General features: G+C 32.8%; 2 long non-coding RNA genes across 2 annotated transcripts; both read left to right on the plus strand.

Moving 5' to 3' along the window:
* The first annotated feature begins 2,831 nt into the window (after positions 1–2,831).
* On the plus strand, positions 2,832–18,484 carry LOC114367429. The gene is made up of 5 exons (XR_003657195.1): positions 2,832–3,078; positions 3,924–5,249; positions 16,907–17,020; positions 17,621–17,708; positions 18,222–18,484. It is a non-coding gene; the product is annotated as an uncharacterized LOC114367429 (long non-coding RNA).
* Positions 18,485–18,593: 109 nt separating this feature from the next.
* LOC114425693 lies at positions 18,594–19,133 on the plus strand. The gene is made up of 2 exons (XR_003669269.1): positions 18,594–18,873; positions 18,975–19,133. It is a non-coding gene; the product is annotated as an uncharacterized LOC114425693 (long non-coding RNA).
* Positions 19,134–27,043: the final 7,910 nt, after the last annotated feature.

The following is a 27,043-nucleotide window of genomic DNA, read 5'->3' on the forward strand; positions in this document are numbered from 1 at the left end:
TGTTGTGTTACATATCCTTATGTGGCTAACCAACTAGTTTTCTCTCAATCGTTTGGTTATTTTACAATCACTAATGCTACTGACATTGGTTCTTTGTTCACTCCAATTAACTAGTATGTTTGTGTTCTTGGTTAGAGAAAGTAAAACTATATGTATATTTTCTCACCTAAATATAACTTTGTCCAGAGATGTTGAATGTGGGAAGGAATTTTCCTTATGGGAACAATAGGGGTCAAGTTGGCTATGAGAATCATGTTTGCAATTGGCCACGCAATGAGAGTTTCACGATGTTTGACTTTTATTTTTTTTTTTGTTTTATATTTGAGTTTAGTGGTGGAGAGTTTTACCCGTGTCCCCACCATTGAGAATCAAACCCAATTTAAAACTTTTCTTTTTTGTTTGTTCTATCAAGTGAGTCAACATTTCTAATGAATGGTCAACTATGAAAAAGGTTTGAAGGAGCTTTATAAAAATCCACGTTATTCATAATTCACATGCTTCACTGCTTAATGTTTGCTTCAGCAGATTATTCTAAGGATTTTGTAATGAAATTATTATGCAATGCTCGAGAATTTACCACTAGATATTAGTTTTTTTTTTCTTTCTATTTTTAAGTTCAACAGTAAAAAAAATCAGTTTTAAAATTTGTAAAATGTTATACTAGTTATGTGTACAATTTGAATTATTTATAGCATATTTAATAATCTATTGATTTCTATGCTGAACTTCTGAGCGGGTAATTCTTTTTTTTTGAATCTTTGCCTCGCAGATGCCTTTCGGCCTGTTTGGCTTATTTATCCCAATGTCAACATGTGTTTGGGAAAAGGAAATAAAAGGAGTTCTGATGTAAAAGTAGCTTCTAAGTAACAAAAAAATGTTGGACAAAATACCTCCTAGCATGCAATACTCTTTGATGTAAGTACAAGTGCACAATTTATGTTATTTTAGCGTGTAACTTTGGAATGTAGTGGATATCATAATTGCTAGGTCTTGTTCTCGCACCCCAGGTGTTTGATGAATTGACGTGTATTTTATTTTAGATGTTTAGAATTTAGAGGATGTGGAAGCTTTCCAGGCTGCCCTATTTTATTTTAATAAACTAATTTATTAACTTCATTCATTTAGCTTGTGTCCCATAATGGGTATTTTTCTGTTGAACGTGAGTTTAAACACTTAACCAAAAGTGTGTTTGTGAACCAGTTGGGTGTTGAAATAAAAAAGTGGCTCACATTGCTTTAACTTTAGTTTCTTATAATGTGTTTTTCTGTTGAATGTGGATTTTAATGCTTAACCAAACACACTTACGTCTTAGAATGCTTGTTTTTTGGTTTCACCTGACTTATTCACCTATGATATATGGTGAATGGTGATTAAGTGATAGTATTTGATAAGTATTTATTTGAATTTTATTTTGTTAATGCATCATCACACGCCACATAAATTTGATTTGTGGGGCCACTAGATGGAACCCAATTCTCAGAGTGGGCCAGGTTGCTCTGTTGGGTGCTCGGAACAAAGTTGTGTGATTCAGTTGCACGTACTACAGATGCTTTTATTTTTATTACTGGAGTGAAAGATGATACAACATTTGCTCTTCTTACCAAAAAGGAAATCAGTGTATGTGATTCTTTATATTTCTTTATTATAATTTATTTTTAAGTTTCTTATGATCCTATGTACTTAGACTTATCTTTAATAATTTCTTATATAGTAGTTTAGTATAGGATTAAATAAGAAATTTGTTTAGAGTAGAATGTAAAAGTACAATCCTGGTATGATAAGTCAATTTCCAAAATTAGAGAAACCAAAAGAAAAAGAGTTGCCAATAATTTGAATCTTTATTACTCTGAATTTTGGATATGTATTTAGTCTTTACTGTTTGTTCCTTGCACCTCCAATTGAGTGTGTTGTGGCTGAGAAATTTCAACATTAATACTGAGAAATTGTGTTACCTGCGGGAAATAGCATGGCACCGGCTTGATGAACTTTAACCAGCAAATGATGAAGTGATATCTCGTAGCATCACCAGCCTTAAGCTTTATATGGTGGCCCCTTTTCTGGCTTCAGTACAATTGCATATAATTTTGATAGTTTCAGTAAATGTCCCTTGTATTGTCAAAAGTTAAAAAGATTCACTATCTTCATGCAGATCATTGAAATCATGGATTTCAACACACCAACCTTCTATGGCTCCAAGGCCCGATTTGCCTCTTAAAGGTAAGTCCCTTTTCCCCCCCAAATACTGTCTGGTTACAAACATCAGTTATGTTATTGCTTGAGGTCATTGGGTGAAAGTTTAATTACTCAATGCTTGGCTGTGTTGGGATCAGTTGATTTCGAGTAGCTAGTTCAATTTGTTGCACTACGTTATGTGTGTCATAATCTTACAGGACCTAGTCTTGACCACTGATTTTAATTTTGAGGTACAATTGACTTGAGGGCTGAGGCATTAGAAGTGAGATGTGTTAGTACTTGGTATTGGTTTTTTAGCTACATTATTGTGCAAATTTCTTTGCTAGGTAGGTTTTTTGGTGTAGGATTTGTCTAGTGATTCTAAGGGAAAACCAACTATGGATGAACTTGCATAAATGTTACTTGTTTCAAATTCAGTACTGCAATGCATTCCTAGTTTTTTGATCCTTTGTACATTTTCCAAACTATACATTCTTCTTACATTAGTTAGGAATGCTAACAATCCTTTACTTTATAAAGGAATTTGCGTATGGAAAGCAAAACCCGGTTCTATTGGAAGTAGCTCAACAGTAATGGATATCCAGCCAACAAAACCTGAACCTGATTCTTACACCCCTGACCTGGACTAGAATCAAGACTCAAGATATGTCTCATGACTGTTTATTTCTATTAGACCAATATATGAAGCAAGAGAAAAATATTCTATAAGTTACCAATCATATAAAATTTATTTTCTTTGTTAAATTATTTGATATTTAATTACTGCATTCATCAACGAATAATGTCGATCTTGATGATCCTTCACACCTGTAGAGGACAACAACATATCTTCTTGTGCACCTCATATATTGATGCTTACTTTGGAGAAGGTTCGCAAGGCCAGAGGTATGAGATACTTTTTAATTGATTTCTGCTATTGTTATTATAAGAAATGCATGCTCTATGTCACTTCAAATTTATATCCTCAAAATTTAGGGGACTATATCATTTAAAGGAATTATAAGTATATAAATGGCTCGTTTATTTAGTATTAGTTAAATTGAACTTGGCGATATCAGGCATTTGGTCAGGAAGGAAGTACTAATAAAGATTCACAATGAAAGATAAATACTGTCATCTTGTATATTTCGGCGGTGATAAAGAAAATTCAATTTCTATCTTTTGAATGTGAAATAGGTAAGCATTAAAAATTGGAAAACGTGTCATGATTCAAGAGAGATTTAGAAAAGGAAATAAATACTTGAGAGCCAAAATGAGAAAAAAAGCATAAAACTTTAGTTTAAGGTAAGATTCTCAAGAATTTAATAAATACGCATTAAAAAAGCACACCTATAGTAGTATATGCTATTAATAAAAAAATTAAATTTATATTCTCTTAACAAATGTTATCTGGGGAAGTAGCTTGAGTTTCTCTTTTTTCCACCAGCAACTCATTGAACATTAAAATATTTTTAAAATTATTATTATTAATAATAAAAAATTACAGTATTTTCTTTGTAAAAAATCACTAGTGATATATTTAAAAAGATTAATTAAAATAAAAGGTCAAAATTAATAAATTGAAATATAAAATAATATCAAAAATAATATGTTAAAAATAAATTATAAGTGTCCAAGTAAATTATATTTTTTTAAAAGTACGGTGTTGAAAGTAAATTAGAGATTGGTAAAATAAGAACAATATTAAAAGCAATAAAAATAATTTTGATAGAATCTCTACTTACTTTCAGCCGCTCTTTGTGATTGGTGCGGCACCTGGAAAGGAGACAAGCTTTGTAGTGGTTGACAACAAGCACGATATTGCTATGAGAAACACCATTTTGACAACAAGCACGATATTTTGATTGGTGCGGCACCTGGAAAGGGCATAAAATTGCTTGCCAACAGATGAAAGTTTCTTCACCTGTTTGTGGATCCAACAAAAGTGGAACCGCCTCCTTGGAGTCTCATAAAGGTCACAGTGGTCTAAAGTTTTGTGTTCTTATTACAACTTTTATTTGCTTCTCATTGATAACGAAATTATTAGTCACTTTTAGATGAAATATAAAAATGAAAAGGCTTATTATAATATTGCTCATTGCTCATACATAACAATCTAATCAAATGATTTGACTTGTGAGCTTTTATATTTGGTATTGGATGTCCTAGTTGCGAAGTATTTTTGTAGTAAAATTAGACAAAATTTTTGTTCCCTATGAACTAGAAAAGTAAAAGGTTTTCCACGGAATATGACAACTACAATATGATTTTGATAATTTTGATGTTGTACTTAAGGATACTAGAACTCTTAATTAGCCTCTTGAATTGATACTCATAAAGGTGGCCCAAAAAAACTTATGCTCCAATAATGCAGAGGTAGATTAGGGGAAAATCATTGGCTTTTCTTTTAATAAGATGTGGTTGTACTTTTTCTGAGCTGGCAGAGGAAGGGAGTGATGAAGTGTATTGCCAAGTGTTGTTGGTTCCTAAAAGTGAGGTGAGGCTTATCTATGGTGTTAATTTTACTTTGGTTCAGTTTGGGTTTGGGAGAAGCTTGCAGAAAAATATCTCAACCTATCTATGTCTTAAGGGTCATATAAAATTTAACTAAACAGATTTGTTTGATTGAGCAAAACGTCATGGCTCTGGAAACCAAAGTAGACTAAAAATATACTATGTGGTTAACTAAGTTTTGTTTTCTTTCTATATCCATGTTACTCGTCCTTTCCACATGATGTTATCTGGGAGAAATAGATGCACAGAAAGCTCTCTTATTGTTATTTTTTATTGTAGGAATGAAAAGGATAAGAAATGGGGGGGGGGGGGGTAAGTGATGAAGTGTCTTTATTAGCTTATTTTAGTTTTAATTTGCTTGAACTTGGACTTGATTATGGCAAGTGGAGCATAGCTTGCGGGAAGGGGAAATTGTTGCTGATGGGGAAGAGGAGGATACTGGAGCTATGGTGAAGTCAACAACTCCCCATATGTTCTGCAAGACTCTCACAACTTCAAACACTAGCACTCATGGTGGATTCTTAGTTCCCTATCGAGCAGCTGAAGATTGCTTTCCTCCCCTGGTAAGTATGAATTATGATGCATTGATTTCTCGCCAAAGGAATTGTGTTCTAGTGTTTTTCTGTATGTTCTAATTTGTTTTATCCAAATTAGTTGAAACTTCTATTGTATAGTAATGTAAATTCTTGCAAAACTAGACTTATTAATTATGTAAATTTTTGTATTATGTAATACAATGATGTTTCAATTGTTAAAAATAATAAGTATACTTTTTGCTTCAAATCAATGTTTAGTGTTGTATTAGTTAAAGAAATTACAACAAATAAAACAACAACACAAAATATTACAAAAAATAAAACCGCTGCAAAAAAAATTATAAAAGAAATTACTGAACTTTCTAAGACGGTTATAAGAAAAACCGTCTTAGAAAGCAAGACATACTAAGACGGTTCTTGGAATAACTGTTGTAGTATGTCTCATGTGGACTTGAGAATCTAAGACGGTTATTGGCAGAACCGTCTTAGTATGTCTAACTTTTTAAGACGGGTGTGTCACAAAAACCGTCTTTGATAAATGACACATTCTAAGATGGTTACCGTCTTAGAAACTCAACCGTCTTTGATAAATGACACATTCTAAGATGGTTACCGTCTTAGAAACTCATTTATACGATGACGGTTCAAAAACCATCGTAAAAAGTGACATGCCATTTTACGACACTATATGTTATGACGGTTAAAAATCGTCGTTAAATGTGTCAAAGAACCGACTTTAAAAACCTCTTTTGTAGTAGTGCCACTAGTACCCTTTGAAGACCATTGATCCATGGAAGGATTAATTGGTGATGATGAGAACATATAAAAATGATATGGAGGATATGCGAGAGCAAGATGTTGAAAAATGACTATATTTTGATTGTTTGGTGGGTTTGGTAAATTGAAGAATTTTGAAAATTGGGATTTGTGAGGAGTTGATAATTTGACATCATGTTGAACCACAGATTCTTATTGAATGAATTTTAATTTTAATTTGGATCCATTGAAAATAATAAATTAGTGAAGTTGAGAATTTTTTGACAGTGGAAATAAGAGAAATTTGAGAGGTTTTGTTGTGAAGAAAAACTAATGTAAAGTATCCCTATTTATATACAATGATTTGAAAAAATATACAATTACAAAAATAAAAAAATACAAATTGTCCGTTAGACACAAAATTCTTAACGGTAAAATCTGTGTAAAACAAACAATGGATACTTTGTCTTTAAATTTAATATTACAATAATAATAAGTTTTTTTATTTATTTTGTAAGCCTAAAACACTGGAGTTTCTCACAATTCGTACACGCTTGCAATGGGAGGGTGCTAGACTGGCACATTGCTTCAGCAGGAGAGTTGCTTCCAAAGCAATTGTTACCATGCTTATTCGCTTGGCCTTATTAAATATAAAGAATAATGTTTTGAGAGGATATAATAAATTTCGAGATGGATGTCGTCAACATTCTTGACCCTCTGCGTGATATTTGCCGTCAGAAAAAACAAAATATAAAACAAAAGTAGGGCCAAGTTTGCAAATTTGTGATTGAAGTGGAACTAGAGTCAGACAATTTAGTTGCAGTTTAATGGTCTCTTCCGAGTCCGAGAAAAGGACTTCATTATTTTCAATTTTGACAAAATATTTTCGTCATGTTATTAACGAAGATAAGGGTAAGGGTATGAATTTACTATATATAATGAAAATACATTTGTGTTGTATATCATGACAAAGATTTTGTCAAGATGCACATACAGTGAAAATAAATTTTCATTATTCATTAGATAAAATCTAGTCAAGATATATAATGAAAATATATTTTTAATGTTTATGTTGTCAAAATATATAACAAAAATGTATATTTTTGCCTGTGAAAAAGATTTTTTCAAAATACATATCAAAAACAATTTTTAATTTGTATCTTCACAAGATTTATCTAGATATACAATGGAAATTAAAATATGTTTCCATGGGAATGACCACCAAATTGCTATCTAAGCTCTCCTAAATACATTGATTAGTCAAGAAGGATGATCCACTTTTCCACATTTATCATATGGGAAAAGAATGTCATTAAAGTCGCCAATAACACACCAAGGGAGAGATGATAGAGAAGAAAGATTTCAATTACTACTACAAAATAAATCGATGTTACTAGTAGAAACTTAACATCGGTCGTTTGAAAACAAAAAATCAATGTTGCTAGTACAATGTTAACATTGGTTTTCAAAAAACTAATGCTGTTAGTAATTAATTAACATCGATTTTTAAAAATTGATGTCGTCAAAAGCATAGATAATATCAATGTTGGATCTTTTTTAATATTTCTGAACCTCGTGCCTTACTCTAGCTCACTTTGAAACCCTCATTCTCTTGAACCTTCACTCCGTTGTTGCCACTCTCTCGTTGGTCATTGCCATCACTATTATCACCGCATCTCTTGAACCAAGTTTGTTCTTAGATTCTCTTCATGGCTAAACTTGTAATGTGGTTTTTATGGTTTGAATTTTTGTGATTTATCTCATATATATATATATATATAGCTTCCACTTTTTCAATTTTGGTAGCAACTCAAAACACGCTAGTTGTCAATACCACTGCTATAACAAAGTAGATTATGTTTCTGGTTTGTTTGTTGAGAGTTTGGGAAGATTTCCGAGATGTACTATTTAGGTAGCAATTTGGTATTTCAGTGCATTATATACCAGAGCCGATATGGGTAAAATGCACAGTTTGGGTTTTGGGATTGTTTGTTTCTATTATTGATTTGTAGGAAGAGAGGGACAAAACAAGTGAACATGGTGTTAAAACTCAGTAAATGCCCTGTAATAATGTTTTTCTTTTTTTTGTAAACAGACCAAACAAATAATCACAATGGTGGACGCAAACTGTTTCTAGTGATGTTAACTCATTAGTTTTAGTTAAAAACTTTATAAGACAAATTGTTTAAAGGGTCAATGTAAATCTGATTTAGTGTAAATGTGAAAGAGAAACTTTTAAGATAATTGGTTAAGTATTTCATAAAAAGAAAAATGTTCATTTTTCATAAGTTAAAAAGAGGCTTTTGAAGCCTTGTGGAAAATGTCTTGTTGAAACTAAAGAGGAACTCTTGGAAATATATAAAAACACTCTTGAGTTCTTCTCATTTCTTCCAGAAATGAAACTGCTGATAGATCATGCTTTATATGAGGGTTCACAAATGAAAGGAACCTCTCTGACAATTATTGTAGTTGTGTTATAACTAATACTAGCTAGCAATAATACTAAGATATAAAATAAATTTAAATTTTTGCAGTGTAAATTGTAATAAAGCCAATTCGCAATACTAGACAACAAATTATGCAGAAAAATTCTCATATACTAATATATTCATTAAATCGTCACAGTGAATCAGTGATGTGGAATATTATATATAGAACAACAGAATCACTGATTTCTAACAGAAAACAGACCTAGCACTACTGCCCCTACAACTTGTTTCGCCTTTTCAGAAACAACTTGGACTTGAAGTGGTTGATTCATGGTTCTCTTCACTGTACTTGTTGAATTGAACCACTGGATTGTTCATGTTGTTGGTGCTGAATTGGGTTTCACAGTAATCGGATAAAGATTCATCATCATCATCATCTTCACCTTTCACTAATTCATCTCTAAACTCATCCATTGGTGCTTTGACCATTTTTATTATCTATTCTAGAATCTAGACTTCTTTTGGCCACAATATATGCTGACTTAAAATTACTCCTACAATGGTCTAGGGCTTACTGTGGTCATTATTGTTATGCTGTTGCCATTTTAGAAATAATCCGATGTTTCAATATTTATATTTGAAAGGTGTGTGTGGGTGTTTGACCAAAGTGTGTGCTATCTTGCCAAGTCATTATGAATAGACTATCAATTCAAGTTAACTGGTGCAAAAAAAGGGTATTTTTTGATGTATTTTAGATGTATTACACAATATATGAATGACTTGGGTTTGCTGGAGTCATGCATAATTTATGTTCACTATATATATATATATATATATATATATATATATATATATATATATAACTTAATTTGATGCAACCCAAATTGTTTTATTTTTATTTTTTCTCACCTGGGTATTTCTCAGTTCATCGTTTCCTTGTATTTTTTTGCGTTCCAACGATAAGAATTAGAACATGGGAGAGAGAAAAGAGAAAACCAAAAACTGCAAATCACAATCACAAATCCGAGCGATAATGAAATGGTGACAAGGCACGGATCTTATTCCCGTGTGAATTACCACAAACACCCTCCACTTATGAATCCACATTCATATAATTAAATTAATTAGTTGGCTTGTCTTTGCTCGTATTTTGATTGTGGATTGAACCAATGGTACCTTCAACTAACTCCATAATCCATTCTAATATTCTGTTACATTCACAATACAAGCGGTTAATTTAGTTATTTTTAATTTTTGTTTGTCAAAGTAACACAACATTATTTAATTTGGTTCATTATGGCTGGGCCTTAGATATTACTACATGTTACTCCATTGTGAGAAATTAATTTTAACTAGGAAGGGATTATTTTTTCTTCTTCTAGAGTAAATAATTGTTTGTGGACAATGTTTATTTTCTTGCACACATCACAAACTCTCATTCCACTACAACAAATCTGTTAAATAATGGAGGTTATTTTTTCGTTTAGTGGAGGTTTTTACCCTCCGCAAAATAAATTACGGAGGTTTTCAAAAACCTCCACAGTTATATTCGCCACAAGCAATTAGCGGCGGTTTTCGAAAACCTCTGGTATCAAGAATATTTTGTAGAGGTTTTAAACCTACGCTAACTGTGGAGGTTTTTTAAAGGAGGTTTTAAACCTACGCTAATTGTGGAGGTTTATTGGAAGAAGTTTTTATACCTACACTAAATATGGAGGTTTTTTGTAGGAGGTTTTAAACCTATGCTAAATGCGGAGGTTTATTAAAAGAGGTTTTAAAACTATACTATGGAGGGTTTTTTTTTTTTTTAAATCATGCTAACAATAGACGTTTTACAATTGATTTTCTAATTCTCTTTATTTTCTTGTATATAATGATTTTGTATATTCATTTTAGTTTCATAATCTACATGTATTACAATTTTTCATTTTCTTATGATATCAATAAAAAAAATGTAATAAAAAAACTCATAATGAGGACGTAGAAATTATATTTCAATAACCAAAATAATAGCATATAGTTCAAAGATTTATAATTCAAATTTCTATTGTAAATCAAAGTATGACATAAAATCCATAACAAAGTAATATTAGTCTTGTACTAAACTTTAAATCCAAAATACATTATAAGCAAACTAAGGGTTGCTAGCACCAGAAGATCCTCTTGCATCCAAAGGTGTATTAGGAACACTTGAAGCATCATTTGGCTGAAATAAGAAAAGAAAAAACACTTAGTCACATATACTATATACAAGGGTGTATCACACATACTAAATCATAATGACCATCAATAAAAATAATTAATTCTAAACAATTGTTTTAATATTCTAAACTTATGCATGGTTATTACCTTGGTCATGTATGTTTACTTAAAGACCTAACTTGAGATAAAGAGTATTAAGAGCTAGCCAAAATGAATAAAATTCTACCTTAATATTGTTGATTAACTATAAAATCTACCTACAAAACTGTAAATTAATTAGCTTAATAAACACACGTACCAATTACAAAATATATTTCCTTACTAATATGTGTGAATAAATTAATAAACTATAGACATATGTAAAACAGTTTTAAGAGTACATTGTGTATTATACTAACAAGTTTTAGGATACCTCACATATACATAATGATGTATGCATATTAATTACTTACATGTGTTTGATCAGGAGTGAAATAACTAGCTAATTCTTCAGGGATCCTTCCTTCCTTCATTATCATGTAGGCCTTAAAAGCTGATTCTAAATTGTTGTATTTCTCTTGCCATTGGTTTGAAGATGGAAAGGCAACACCAGATGAAGAAGAACTCGGACTAGAAGCTCAAAGTCTTGTGTTCCTGAATGTATTAGAAGGAACAACTCCTAATCCCATGCATCGCACTCTCCCAGAGTGCTCTAACCCTAACACTCTACCAACAACATCAAGAGGAGAAACTTCAGATTCATCAACTATTCTTTGAGTCAATCCTACTTCAATTTGTTCCTGCAAACAAGCGAATCCCATGCATCGCACTCTCCCAGAGCTCAGACTAAGCGAACATTTCGAGGATCTGAAGAAAACTCAGGATGGATTAAATCAAATGTCTTCCATGCCTCTCCATCTCTTGGATGCCTTAACAACCCATCTTTATTGTCTTCCAAAACATGCCATCTCATATCTTTTGCAGTCTTACGACATGTGAACAATCTTTGCAATCTTGGTTTCAATGGAAAGTAACGTAAAACCTTTGCAGCTATTTTCTTCTTCTTGTTGGGTTTCCATCTAGATGTACCACAATGCTTACAAGCATCCAAACTTTTTTCATCATCTCCCAAATACAACATGCAGTGTTTTGGACAAGCATCTATCTTTTTATAATTAAGACCAAGCTTGTTAATAATTTTCTTTGCCTCATAAATAGAAGGAGGAAACTTTGCTTTTTCAAATGCGTCATTTAACAAATCCAATATCATAGTCATTGCCTTATCGCTTAATCCACACAAAACTTTTATATGATATAATTTGATTATAAATTCTAGTTTTGTGTCCTTGCTTCCTTCATACAATGTTTGGCTCCCATTGTTTAGAAGCTCATAAAAGCCATTATGATCTTCTCTTGGTTCATCATTTACTATTTCATCTTCATTTAATGGTTGTGATGCACCTACATTAGGGTCATGTTGCCTATATTGTTCAAATGCGTCATTGATCATCATTTCCATTGGGTTTTGAGGTTGAACACCACTATCTTGGAAAACATCTTCCACTTGAGAAGATTCTAATGCTTGCTTTTCACCATGAAGATCCCATATAACATAGTTTTGAGGAAATGGTTTATATAGCAAGTGATCTTCAACTATGTCTCTAGTTTGCCATTTCATAAATCCACATTTTGGACATGGACACCGAATCGTTTCTCCTACAGCTCCATTCTTAAAAGCAAAATCTAAGAATTTACTCAAACCAATGGAGTAATCAATTGAGTTTCGGGCCTTTGAAATCCATGATTTATCCATTACAAAAGATACCTAAACAATTTTATTAAAATAATTTATCACACTATAATAATATAACATAGTATAATTTGTATTAAAAAAAAGTAAGTCCCCCACAAAATTATAATATAAATTAAGAAGAAAAACTATAATAATTATTCTAACTAAAAAGAATAATTGGTGGGGGAAGAAGCATAACCTAAGATTCAATACCAATTTTTATGTTACAGCTACTACCATATATGTTATAAAATAAGAATAGGTATTTAGAATAAAAACCAATGGAACCAACAAAAAAATGAATTACAAAAAATTATAAAAAACTACACTTGTTAGCTAACTAGTAGAGGTCGTAACATAAAAATACTATCATGAAAATGTAATGTACGTTGTAAACACATAAAAATAAAGATTACAATGTTTAATCAAAATAAGAGAGAGATGAAGTACCTTTGAACTTCCAGTAAATGAAAGCATGGGAATGTGTCTTTTGCTATTGCCTAACCAATTTCAGCACCTCTCAAGAACTTCAGCTACAAGCTTTAAAAAAAATAAGGAAATTAAGTTAGTATTATATATATATATATATATATATATATATATATATGACCTTAATAGCCAAAAAAGAAAAAGCAAATTAACCACTTATTTTTTGGAGCAAGTGTGCTACAAATCCAAGCTGAAATTGCTTGCATCAATGCCAAATGGAATCAATAGCAAAGGAGGTCACATCCCAATTGTTGCGGTTTAAATAAAAGAGAGTTGAAACATGGAATATTAGAAAAAGAAAAGCAAAAAAAAAATACCATGCAAACATAACTCTTTTTTTTATTTCTCATTCCAAAACTCTCTCCTATGTTAACCATAATACTCATCTTGTTAACTTCGTTTACTAATTTTTTTTTTCAACTAACAACATCATCTCGTAGGGTACTAGCCACCAGATTGTAGCTTAGTAATGAGAAAAGTATGCATACACTCGTACACAAATTTTTCAGTATAATAATTTTACTTATCATATAATACATTTATTGAATTTTTGTGCAAAATAGCTGCTAATTCCAATGGGAGTTACTTGGCATTCAATTAAGCAATAAAAGTATATGCTTATAAGTTCCCAATGAGTTTTTCTAACTTTTGTGTTCTTATCAAGTTCAAATAGGGTTACTTTTATAATTTGTAAAAAGAAAAAATATTTAAAGTTGGAGCAAATTATTTGAAAATGGTATATCTATATTCTTTATACTATAGGTCCTGATAAAATTAGTTATTATATTGGACACAGTAATACTTTATATCAATACTATAATTAAAAAATTTAAAAAAAGTAAAATTGGAAGTACGAGATGGATGGAGTCATTTGATGACATTATTTTCTCTCAATCACTAAGTTAATTAAACGAAAAGAAAATCATATATGTTAATCATAAATAAGCAAGGGAAAGAAAGGAATGAAGAAGAAAAGAATAAAAAAAAAGAAAAAAGAAACTCATAATTCACTGTGAGTAACTGCCTATAACTTCCCCTGAAATATCTAAACCCACAAAGGAGGAAGAGGCAGAGTGAGGATAGAATCAGTTTTTATAGTTTCCATACATAAAAACAAGTCTTCACGCTTCTCTCTCACTCTCAAATCTACAACATCCTATCTCTCTCACACAAGTCTCTCTCCCTCTCTCTCTCACATAGATACTCTAGCTACATGCTACAAAGTATCTTGAGCAAATATTCTCGTGTCTAGTGCATCTACATGCATACATAACTAAATTAGTCCTTCGGTTTTAACTCCAAAATCATGTACTCAAGTAAATAATGCAAATTTATATTAGCATGTTTGGATCACCAATACTTTAATCTCAAGTAAATGTCAATGACAAGAATGATAGTCGGAATTTTATAATTTATTTGTTTTTGTTCTTGGGCCACTTGAATTTTATAATTCCTTCCGTTACAACAAGTCTTAAACTAATAATACATTTGAAAGAAAGCAATCATGAGCTTTATTACCGAATTTTTCAACGCTTGATGCATGAGAAAGATTTATTCTCTAGCTGTTCTAAGCACTATACCAGCAACTCAATCTTATCTCTCAAAACACATGGGGGCCATGCTCTACTAAACTGTTGTTCCTTGCTGAACCATCACTTTTTATCTTTAATAATCAGCATAACAAGGGATTATCGGCTATTCTTGTCTTCACCAGTTTTATATTTTGAAGATGTAAAGTGTTAGTTCAATATGTTCTTTCATGTTTTTCTCATTTTCTATTTTTGGTGTTTTCTTTAGGATAATATCTTATCCTCTACCCTTGTACTTTCTTTCTACATAGTCTTATCTGATGAGTTTCATTTTTTAATACAACAATAAAAACTTTTCCCCACTAGGTAGAGTTAAATACGCATGCATCATATACACCATTGTGTTGAGTCATAAACAGGTTTGCACAAAGGCCATTTAGGTATAAGTCCATTGTTATGAACCTTTGCGTATGATAATTAGCAGTCCACACCATCAGTTTTAGCGGTTTGAGTTTTACTTGGTCTCTAATCATTATGCTATCCTCTACATGATCAAATGTTCCTACTAGTGTTGTATGGTTCTTCTTCTCACATGAAAAAACCACCTCAGGCCAGATTGTATCATCTCTTCCTCAACAGGTGCTATCCCTATTCCCTACTTTCTCTGACCCACTAAATTCTAATCTTCTTGCTATCCAACATCAGGTTTTGAATGTAAAAGGTTTTCAACCAACTAAAAGTAAAATGACAAGCCTAACTCCAAGACTAATACTATCATTCATGTTGCTCGTGTTTGTTGTTTGAAAACATCATATGTAGTTTAACATTAATATATCCATGTACTACATACCACAACAAAACGAAGTCCATGGGGTCTAGTAACAGAACCTGTCAGATGCCTCACAGCAGCTGTCTGGGAAAAAGACGATCGACCGTTGCTTTGAACAACAACAACATCTGGTCTACTTTCTAAAGCTAAAGACACAAAGCAGAGAATTGTTCAGCCACCAAAACAAGTTGAATGCAATAAATTAACAAATCTTAAAAATATTGGACACTTGATTTTGAATCAATGAAACATTAGTAGAAAAGGAATAGGAATATAACCTGGCACAGAGAGCAAAAAGGAGAGAGACCTTGGGATTTTAGGAGCATTTTGAAGAAGTAAAGTGTTAGTTCAAATTTTACTCATTCAACGAATAAAAACACTATAATTCAATCTGACTATTTTGGGTCCCGACACAGGAACTGCATAAAAACTGAAACCAGCATCGATTCAGTAATATTCCCTTCACTAAACTATTTTTATCTACTTTCAAATCCTGCTACTCGGTTACCCTGCCGCGTGAAACATCATGAGCCTAAATTTCTTTTAATCCGAACCAATTCCAGATTGAAATATATGTTTTGAAAGTAAGAAAATAGAAGATTTTGTTTAATATAAAATTGTATTTTCTTATTGTTTTCATTGGAGAACATGACCAAGAGAGGATAAAAAAAAGTTACAACATAGATTTCAGATTTTATCTAATGGGTAATAACACCTATCTATCTCCCTCTTTCTTCCGATTACCATTCTCCTTTGGATTGATCGAGTTATGTCTCACTGTACATTAACCATAATTATTGCCTAAAAACATTGATTAAAAATAAAAAAGAATAGGGAAACAAGACATCCAAAAAACTAAAAGCAACCCACAAAGAAAAATTCAATTTTGCGCTCATCTTAATACTCATCAGCACAATAATTTCACAAAAAAAAAAAATTAAATGGCTTTCGGGAAAATTGTTGAACCCCCAGAAGGACTAATAAACGTGATGAGTCTTGTGCATCTGTGAAATCTGGGAAGAAGGAAAACAAGAATCAGATTGCACTGCACGCGAATCTAAACCAAAAGTGTGTTCGGAGAGAAACAAACTAGGGCACAGATTTGAGGAGCTACGATATTGTTGGGTTTTGGAAGAAAAGGAATGAATGAGAAAAAAGAAAATGTAAGAGAACGTACCAGTGATGAACGCAAATTGAATTGATCACTGGGAAAGGGAGAGGTTACCTATTGAGAATGGCAGCAACGGGAAGCACGTAGAGTGAAGGGAAGCCGTGAGTTTCTTGACTTTTTTAGGATGGGAAGCCGTAGTTGGAGAGGGAAGCCGTGAGTTTCTTCATGTTTTTAGGAGGGGAAGCCGTAGTTGGAGAGTCTGTGTGGGGTTTGGAGAGGGAAGCCGTAGAGTTGGAGAGGGAAATTGGGATTTTGTGATTTTTTTGAGAGAGAATTTTTTTTTTGCCGGGAAAAAACATGATTTATTTTATTTTAAAGAGAAAAGAGTGGAAAAATAATATTTAATTAGCAGAGGTTATAAACCTCCGCAAATTAAGCACAAAAAATTGAATTTTTTAATAAATTAAGGAGGTTTCTAAAACCTCCGCAAAATAACCTCCATTATTTAACATTTTTTTGTAGTGTTCGTATATATACTGTTTTAATAATGGCATTTCTTTTGTTGCAGGCATCACCACTTTACTCACTATTGCAGGCTAGGTTAATTCGATAGCAAGTGGCTTTAAAGATCTATCGTCTTTCAAGAACAGGATTGTCCTTGTGCCATAACCTTTTGCAATAGGTAGGCTGTTTATCTTCATGAAATACGGGAAGAATGCATCATGGTAATCTAATATGAATAATTTGTGAGCACTAATTGCCTATTCCACAAAATTTATATTTAGACGCAATGCTTCATGCTTCATAAGTTCAAATTACAAACCATATATGGCTTTTAAGTGTCTCTATAACCGCTGTTGACAACAATAATAATTACAAACCATATTATGGAAGGTCACTAGCTAAATGACAAATAATGAAAGTAACAAGAATCAATGAAAACAAGTTTAATTAATTATTTGGTCTATATACAAGAATCACAATGTTTATATTTTATTTCCTATATGTATTCATGTGAGAATTACATGAGTCTTGAATCTCTTGAATGAGAGTTTATATTTGAGTAGAGTCATGAGTCATCCCATTAATTGAAAACCGAAAAGCTTAGTATTCAAAGCATCTGGGTATTTTAGCATGATATTAGTATACGTTGATAGTTTTATGCTTTGCTTTCTTGCTAAGTTGAAACCTATAAGTAATTAAGGCATGAAAGAGCTGAATAATGAATACTTACCAAATGCATTCCAATGTCATTAATCAATCATATATTCACTTACTACAGATTATCCTTCAGTTAGGCTACAAAATCATCAAAGGAAAGAAGCCCCAAAGTCATTGACCATAGATTACCTAGAAGTCCTATTATTAAGGTAACAATTCTCTTAGAAATACTATGTTCACTGCAAATATTTAACTTCAATCCGTTGCAAATATTCACTGCAAATACTATATTCACTTTAATCTGTTACAAGTTTGAAATTAGTTGATAAAAGTAAAACAATGGTATGATTATTTTAATGTATCTCTCTGTTCTATTAATGACTATTGTTTTATACACAAGTTATGTTCATTATGAGTGAACCTTAGTTTTCTGTTTGAGATTCAATACAATGATTCTTCTAGACAGTTTATATTAATTGTTGTATTGAATCTTGAATTTTCCGTTTGGACAATTTGGAAAGAGTTATTTTTTTTATACTAGATTCATACATATAGGTTAAGTCTCTTTTCTTAAATTTGATGAAATTTTGATATAGTGCATTTCGCTTTGTTCTCTGGATGCATACTTGATTATGTTAAATTCATTGTGTGAGTTTTTAAGTGTAAGTGAGTTGATAGCAATATTGGTGTGCGAATCGATGATTTTAGATTTACTTTGGTAGATTTGAAGAATCTAGCTTATCAAAAGGAGCCTTTCATCATGGCAGAACAAACTAAACAAGTATTTTATGTTCAAGATCCTTGTGATGAAAGGTGGCCAGTGGTTCTATACAGAAAAATCATTGGTGTTAATCTTAAAGATGATGATTCAACCCTTGATTCTCGTCATACTCCTTTCTCCACACACATGCCTAACACCAATGAAGAAGAAGTTGATGACGTCCATGCAAATCATAATGATCATGATGAAGGAGAATTAATTAACATCGTATAATGTAATCATTTTCTATATATACTTGTTTCCATATTTACAATTACATAACTTACTATACTTTTGAGTTGACTTTAATTAATGTTTTTTTTACAGGCACGTGGCTACACCACCGAGCTCCCCTCCTCCTGAGTTAGCACCTTCATCGTCTATGTCGAAAAGGACTAGAAAAGCCACATGGCTTAGATCATTGTTTGCTTGACCTGTGGAGGTGGAGAGACCACTGGTTCATGTTGATCCTACCATTAGAAAAGTTAATGGTCCACACATAAAGATTAAGGACCTATTTGGTGGTCATTGCTCGAGACAAGGTGGATGTTACATATGTTCATTGGAAACAGGTTCCTAAAGCTCAGAAGGATTTGATTTGGGAGGACATTTAGGTATTTCAATTGAAACTTGTATCTTATGGTAATTAGATATATTAAACTGACACATTTTATCTATTCACTAACTCTTACAATTTATTTTGTATCCGAGGTAGAATTTGATATTTTTTGAAGTGTCTGATAAAAGGACGAAGAAGAAAATCCTACAAATTGTAGGAGAGCGTTGGAGGCAATTTAAGTCCAACTTGACCTCTAAATGGGCTCTAGCAAAAGGCAATGAAGACAAAGTCTGTGAGAAGTATAGATTTACGAAAGAGAAGCAGAACCAATTTTGTCAAAGCCATAGAGACCCTTCATGGGAGTTTAGTTGTAGTCCTTCAAATTTATGAAATTGACATTTACAATTGATTTAAGCATTTTTTATATACTATCTATTTCTCATAGGATGTTGGAAAGAAGGCACAATCCATCTAGAAACAAAACACTGCCTTTCATGTGTTGTCTCGTGGGGGTTATGATTTTCTTGAACAAAACTTTATGGAGGAAAAATAAAGAAATGATTGGAGCAAGTAGCCTAATCCGGGACTACTAAAATAATCGTTGATCCTCCATCTTCCATTAAATGACACGTGATGTGGAAGATGACTTGCACAAAAAAATTGGGTCAGATGACATCAATGGCGACATGCCAAATTGCTGATAGGATTATAAGTTAAGTTTTAGTTTCAATGGTCATTATATATAATAACAATAATAGGCCATAAATAGTTTCATATTTTGTTGATTGCAGGATTCCTTGAAAGAGTAGTCTGCACAGGGTAGCTTTGTAGGCCATGGACATCAGGATGTACTGACTGCTGCCATTGAGTGACTAGAGCACCATGACCGTGTCGGTTCTGCTGGAGCCGGTGTGACGATAAGGCAATACTTTGGACTAACTTCAGCAAGCTCCTGCACATCTATGTCGATCGGCCCAAAAGAGCTGGATCGACTGAAATAAATTATTAAGGGGGAGCTGACACAGAATATCAAGGATGAGCTGGAGCAGTCGATCACTAAAAAGGTGATGAGATAGCTAATGTTATCCTTCAGTCAAATTCAGTCCTAGGGAATGGTACCTCCTGTTGAGCCTGAGGTAGCTCCTTTCGGTGCCTGTGTCAGCATAAAGGGAAACTGTGTTAATCCCTTAGGGTAGGATCCAGACACAAATGCATCAGATAGACATGGGTTGTATGTTGATGTCAATTCTCCCCACTTATTTTTCCTTGGAAGAATTTATGATGGGTCAACAATCATGCACCATGTCCCTTTGGGTAATGAGCTGGTGAACATATGTTGAGGAAGTTTGAGATGCTGATGCTCGGGTCCTTATACCCACTAAAGAGGTTCAATTAGTGAGGCAGACCCTTAACACCTTCCTTGCTTGGGCGACACATCCTGTACAACCTTTTTCAAAAAAATGTATTTCCTTTTTCTTGTGTTTATTATTATGAAAAAAATTGTTACAAATAAAGTCTTGATTGTCATTGACTTATGTTTATTAATTGTGTAGGATAAACAGGTACTAGAGGGACCAACGAAGCCTGTTGATAAGCCGAAACCTGATGACGATACCATTTACTAGATGACATTGATGATCCCACAACTTTTCTTCAAGCCTATGCAGGTGTCGTGCGATGCAACTATGTTTGGGGTGTACAATGATAATGTCCCCTTTGTACATAAAGCATGAAGATCTTGGGGAAATAGCACACGATGGTCAATGTCTGAAATCACTGTCATACAATTGTGGATATTGTAAGTAAATTTAAATTACAACCCATTACCTAATTGATTGTTTTAAATTGATTCATAATTTACTTTATTTTAACAACAATAGGCATATGACATATGAATGAGTTAAGTCTGTGATCAGGAAATGCCTCTGTGTATGGATTCTTTGAGCCACAGTCCATATAGAGATCTTGACAATCATAGTTTGAATATAAGGATTATATTAAGAAATGAATGTAGAATTCATAGAGAGATGACTACCTAGGAGACTACTTGAATGAGTAAGTAAAATTGAACAAATCAATTTAAATAATGTATGCATTATAATAACTTAATGTTCTCCAATGTCGTGGACATTGACAATTGGTGGTTATATGTCCTAAGGACAATGTTGTTGCATGGTTCTGTGTCCTTGCACAATAAGCTCGATAACTACTTGAAAGGAATGGTTAACATGTTAGTTCTAATTTGTAACACATTTACTTTATCATTAATATTTGACTTCAATATTTTAATTGTACAATTTACATGCATGTTTCTCTTAACCCATGCTTTAAAGGGATTCAACAGTAATCATGGAAGTAAATCCAAGGTAATTGCTAAATGAATTTCAGTTATAGTAAGTCATTCAAAACTGTTGTTGTATAGTACTTACAACATTGATTTTGAATAAAACCGATGTTACAACATCAATTTTGAGTGTAAAATTGGTTTTGAAAAAAATCGATGTTAAAACCGATGTTGTATGGTGCATGACAACATCGGTTTTGCCAAAATCGATGTTATATAGTACTTACAACATTGGTTCTAGGAAAAACAATGTTGTATAATATAATACAACATCGGTTTTGGCAGAACTAATGTTGTTTATGCTTTTTTTTAGCTATTTGCTACTACTATACCACATCAGTTTTGGGGAGAACCCATGTTGTATAGTGGATTTCAACATTAGTTTTTATAACTGATGTTAAAAATGACCTACTTTTAATGACAGTCGTTTTAACATTAGTTCAAAATTAATGTTAAATGTCCAAAATAACCGATGTTAAAAACACTTTTTCTAGTAATGTATGCATGTTTCAGGATTCTTTCCTTTTATGACTTTCATGAAACCTATACAAACCAGTAAATCTCCACTTTTTATTATTATCATCAACAACCATTACATTGATAAAACTTGGAAGAATTCATAATTTGACAATTGACCTTATTATTCCAAAACAAAGCAAGTCCCCACTCTTACCTTCTCTATCAATTGTGATGTGATCCTTATTAGGAGCAAATCACTTGGTACAGGTCACGAAATCGAATGACGCCACTTCCGGAGATGGAAGATAAGTTAGGGATAGACGCGACAAGGGTTCAACCTTGATAAGTTCGGAATTAGTTTGACAAGGAACCTAGAGAGAAACTCTTATGAAATACACAAGTGTTTTCTGAAAAATGCCAAAAGTGTCTTTCCTTCCAAATGAGTTGAATACATATAGGATTTAGCTGAAAATTACTAAATTAACTAAAATTGGTGCAGCTGAAAAGACATAGGATTCAACCAACAATTTATTTAATTACAATTACAAAATAGAGAATATTAGATATAAGCCTTCAAATTAGTTTGGACCTTCAACAACCAAGATTCTTGGGAGTGCTTCTGGGCCTTCGTCCTTCTCCACTTGAGCCTTGTCAAGTAGGACTGCTACCATTTGTTGAAGGGTATCCTCTGACTGTTTTGTCCTACCCCTAGTCCTAGGTCCCTGTATTTGGACAGCTTTGGGATTCTCATCAAACTGCAAAGCAATTATCAAACCCGACTATCCTATTTATTTCCTCCACTTTATTCGCATGTACTAGTGTTTTTGATAAGAACATAACATTTAGTTTATGGCTCCAAACGAGGTCCCTAAGAATAGGAACTGCATGCTCTGCCATTAAAAAATGCATGGGAACAACTTCATGGTTTTCCAGCTCCTCTTGTCTACGTCATTTCTTCTCTAATTAATGGTCAACTACAACTTCAATGCCGGTCTCCATAGTTGTGGGCCCATGGTCATGTGTTGAATGATTGACAATAACTCCAAATTTTGCTAAGTTATTTGCTTCTTCCATTTCGTTGGTCACAATAATGACACCATTACGGGACAGATTCCCATCATTATTTCCTATCATTACCATTAATTGACCATGATTGGGCTACTGATTTTGTCCCTCTTTGCCATTATTATCACAATCACTATAATGATTGCCCTTATAATTACCTCCACTGTTTCTGTTACCACATTCATTGAAGCCAACCTTTTTGTCGTTGTCATCCCTAAGCCACTTGTTCCCTACAGTGTGTCAAAACTTATGATTCTCCACCCTAATCTCCAATCCCCACCCTCAAACATGATTATACTCCTCCCATTCAAAGTGTAATGAGCAGAATTTCTCTGCGTGATCGAAGAAACCACACAGGAAAAAGAAGGTGCCGAATCGCTCATATTTGAATGCCATCACCTTCCAATCCCTACTTGGCTTCTTCACCTTCTTGACCTTTTTCAGAGGAACATGAACATCCCCTATTACTCCCACCCTCATGTACGATCTCCAGCCCCCAGAGTTGTTGTTGGGATCATACTCGAGAAATTCTCCATTGATGTTGGCCAGATATTTCCCAACATTCTCACTCATGAATGCAACAAGAATATTATGGATTTGGGCCCAAAATGAGACGTGATTCAGTTTAACTTGATCAGGAACATCATTAGGTTTAAGTTTATCTAGAATCAATAGTTGATTATCGAAATACCAAGGTACTCCATTGGTGATACTTTGCATGTCCAACTTGGGGAAAAATTGAAATAGGAAGTTGACCCTTTCTACATCCTTGATCGTCACACCTTCCCATGGCTTCCAAATCGCTGCCATATGAGCTTTCATGGCTTGAGTCTATATCATTCTCTAAGACAAAAAGCTTCCCACCAAACATAGCTATGAGTCAAAAGCTAGGTTTTTGGGTTCCTCCACACAGAAAACAAACCCATCTTCCTCCTCCTCCACCATTGCCAAACTCTTCATCTTATCCTCCACTAAACTCGCCATGTTAATTCCACTCTCTCACAATCCTCACACTGTTCCACTCACACCCTCACATTGTTTCACTCACAATCTTAGTAGCCAAACTCTCAATGGCGGAGAGAAAAAAAACACTCTCAACGGAGGAGAGAAAACGTTAACCTAAAGATTGGTTTGTGTGAATTATATCCAAAGTGTCTTGTAATAAGGATAAAAGAAAGTATATCAAAGAGGAAAGAAAATATCACTTTCATAAATAATAATATTTTTATGATCAATAATTAATTCTCGACATAAGTATCGAAGCTTAAACAATTTTTTAAAAAATATAATTAAAATGAGATTCCTCAAATTAATGCAAATAATTTCATCTTGAAGGTAGGTGGACTGAAAGTGTCTGCGTTGAGTATTAATTTGAAATTATTGGAAGGTTACCAAATCTTGAGCTTCTTTTTGACAGATTATGTCGGGGAAAGTACATGTTATGTATAGAATATTACATCGGCCAATTATATATACCACTAAATCTGCCTAACTTATGTAGCGCTGTACCCATAGTATATATCTACTTAGCCATTCTCAAATTGAACCCAAATGAACAAGGCAAATGCTAATAAGTAGGGAAACCATGAGGGTATTGGTTAATGAAATTAAATAGATCTTTTTTATTGGAATACATAAAAAATACATTTTCTTATTGACTAATATAGTAATATATACAACAAAGAAAAACCAGGAATATATAAGGATCCCTTAAGAACTAAGTTCTCAGAAAGGTAAGACAGCTTGAGGGCACTCTGTTGGAAAATCAAGGGGTGGGAATTTTCTAGGAAGATCTCAGCCTTCACTAATCACAGCTATCCTTTGCCTACTTAAACATCAATAAGAAATTAAAGCACATATATATACTAACCATATGTCAAGTAAAGCTGAAAAGGCACAAAGAAAGCAAGCCTACAAAGCTGGCTTTGTTAAAGAGAAATCTATACGGGTACAAAGTACGGGGTCCAACTTTACATACATATAACACAAGTGGTTGTGTAAGTAATACTATTTAACTGTTTTAATTTTAATGTCCCTAATGAACATATATAGTTGCGTTCAATTCCTAGTTTATTTTTTTAATTTATACGTAAGTTAAATTAGACCTTGATTACTTCAAGTGAGCTAAAAAGGGACAAAACCTTCTTAATGTCTGTTTTATTCATTATTTATATATAACTTGTCAGATTACTTAAAGGAAATTAAACTCTTTGTCAATTGAACTAATGAACATTAGTTCCTACCTAAATATAAAGAAAGTTATGTTTTATCTTCACACATGACGTGTCAACATAACATTAATGATACTTAAATCTAATACGATAAATTACAATTAGATAAAATAAGATTTTATATATGTTTGTGTACCCGTATCATGCATGTGTTATTACGAGAGTAATTTTAAAAATAAACATTAGCTTCTGTCATAAATTAGGTACTGATTGATAATTAATATATTCTTTCATACATCCAGTTCACAGTTAATATCTTTAATTAAATACATATACTTTCAATATGTGTCTTTTTTAATATTAAATATACATATACCATTTACTTTCAGTTTTAGAACATGATGTTCACAATTAATAAATTTAATTAAATACATATCCTTTCAGTTAATATGCATTTTTTTTAATTAAATACACATATACCATTGATTACTTTCAGTTTTAAAACTTGATTTTTTGTTTGCTTACTTGATATTGATAAGTATCTACTGTTGAAAATAGTGACTAACACAAGGTGAAAATTCTCCTCTCAACATGATTTATTTCATATCTAAAGTCATGATTCTAATCCTTGATTGCTTGGTTAAGAGACATAAGTCCCCTACCACTTGCATTAACCAACATTGATTAAAAACTTATTTTAAATCTTTTGTTATTAATTTCAAAAAATAATGAGCATTATTTAATTTTAATAGGACAATAAATTTTTATATATTTTTTTTATTTATTTTAAAGCTCCATATTATATACTGGTATCTCTTGGATATAGTTTGGTCCTCGCAATGATTGTATTTTTTGTGATAATTCTAATATATTATGAGTTGTATCTCGTTGGAGGCATAGGAGCCGGGGTTCCAACAGGATTGGTTCCATTAGTAAATTGGTGTTTTAGTTCATATTAGAGCAAGTTAATTGATATCATTTAGCTTACTTAGTCTTTTTCAACTCTTCCAAAGTCTATCCATGAGTTTGATCTAAGATAACCCACTAGTGTAACATATGTAATTTCATCATATTAATTTCTCCTTGCAAAGTTGTTGGTATTTAGAGCTTTCATTTCGGCCTTGGGCCTTAGAGCCTACCTATTTGGCCTTGCATAAAGGTCCTATGGAGTCTTAGCCCTCCTAATGCGGGTCTTGTAGGGCCCAAACCCACACATTCCCACTTAATATGGGACTAGGGTCAAAACTAGCCCATGAGTCGTGTTATTTTTAAAAGTGATTTTTTTTAATTATCCAAAAAATATATTTTTAAATCAATTGGTGTAGATTAATTTTAGTCAACTTTGATTAGGGTTATTTTTAGCCGACCTTGACCCATGCTGTTTTTGAACAACTTTGAGTGGGATTTTTTTACCTACCTTAGTTAAATTAATTTTGGTTGACCTCATCCAAAACATTTTTAACCGACCCTCGTCAAGGTAATTTTTGCCCAACCTTTGCCATGACTACTTTTTTGTTGATCTTGGCTTAGGTTAGGTTTTTTCAAGATCGACTAGGGTTATTTTTGACAAACTTCGGCCAGGGTTATTTTTTATCGACTTCGGTTAGGGTTACTTTCTATCAACCTTTTTCAAGTTTGCTTTTGGCTAACAATGGCCAAGGTTGTTTTTGGTCAACCTTGACAGGGCTTTTTTCGGCTAACGTCGGCTAAGGTTACCTTTTGCTGATCTCGACCAGGTTGTTTTTGGCCGACCTCAACGGGGATCTTTTTGGTTGACCAAACTAAGGTTAATTTCAGCTAACCTCGACTAGGGTTATTTTCAGTTGACCTCGGCCAAAGCTATTTTCGGCCAACTTCAACTAGTGTTAATTTTGGTCGATCTCGTCCAAGGCTGCTTTTAGTTGACCTCGTTTGCGGTTAATTTTAGCCAACCTCAATTAGGGTTGCTTTTTGCTGACCTTGGTCATGGTTATTTTTTATCAACCTCGACAATTAATTTCGGTTAGGGTTTTTTTGGGTGGCCTCAGTAAAGACTGTTTTCAATCGATCTCGGCTGCGGCTATTTTTGGCCCACTCATTTAGGGTTGATTTCGACTGACCTTAACTTCAGTATTAAAAAGTATGTTATACTATTAAACTTAAGGCCCACGGGTCGGTCCTAGCCCTATAGGCTTTTTAGTCCTTCG

This window comes from Glycine soja, chromosome 9 (genome assembly GCF_004193775.1).
Source record: "Glycine soja cultivar W05 chromosome 9, ASM419377v2, whole genome shotgun sequence".
NCBI lineage: Eukaryota > Viridiplantae > Streptophyta > Magnoliopsida > Fabales > Fabaceae > Glycine > Glycine soja.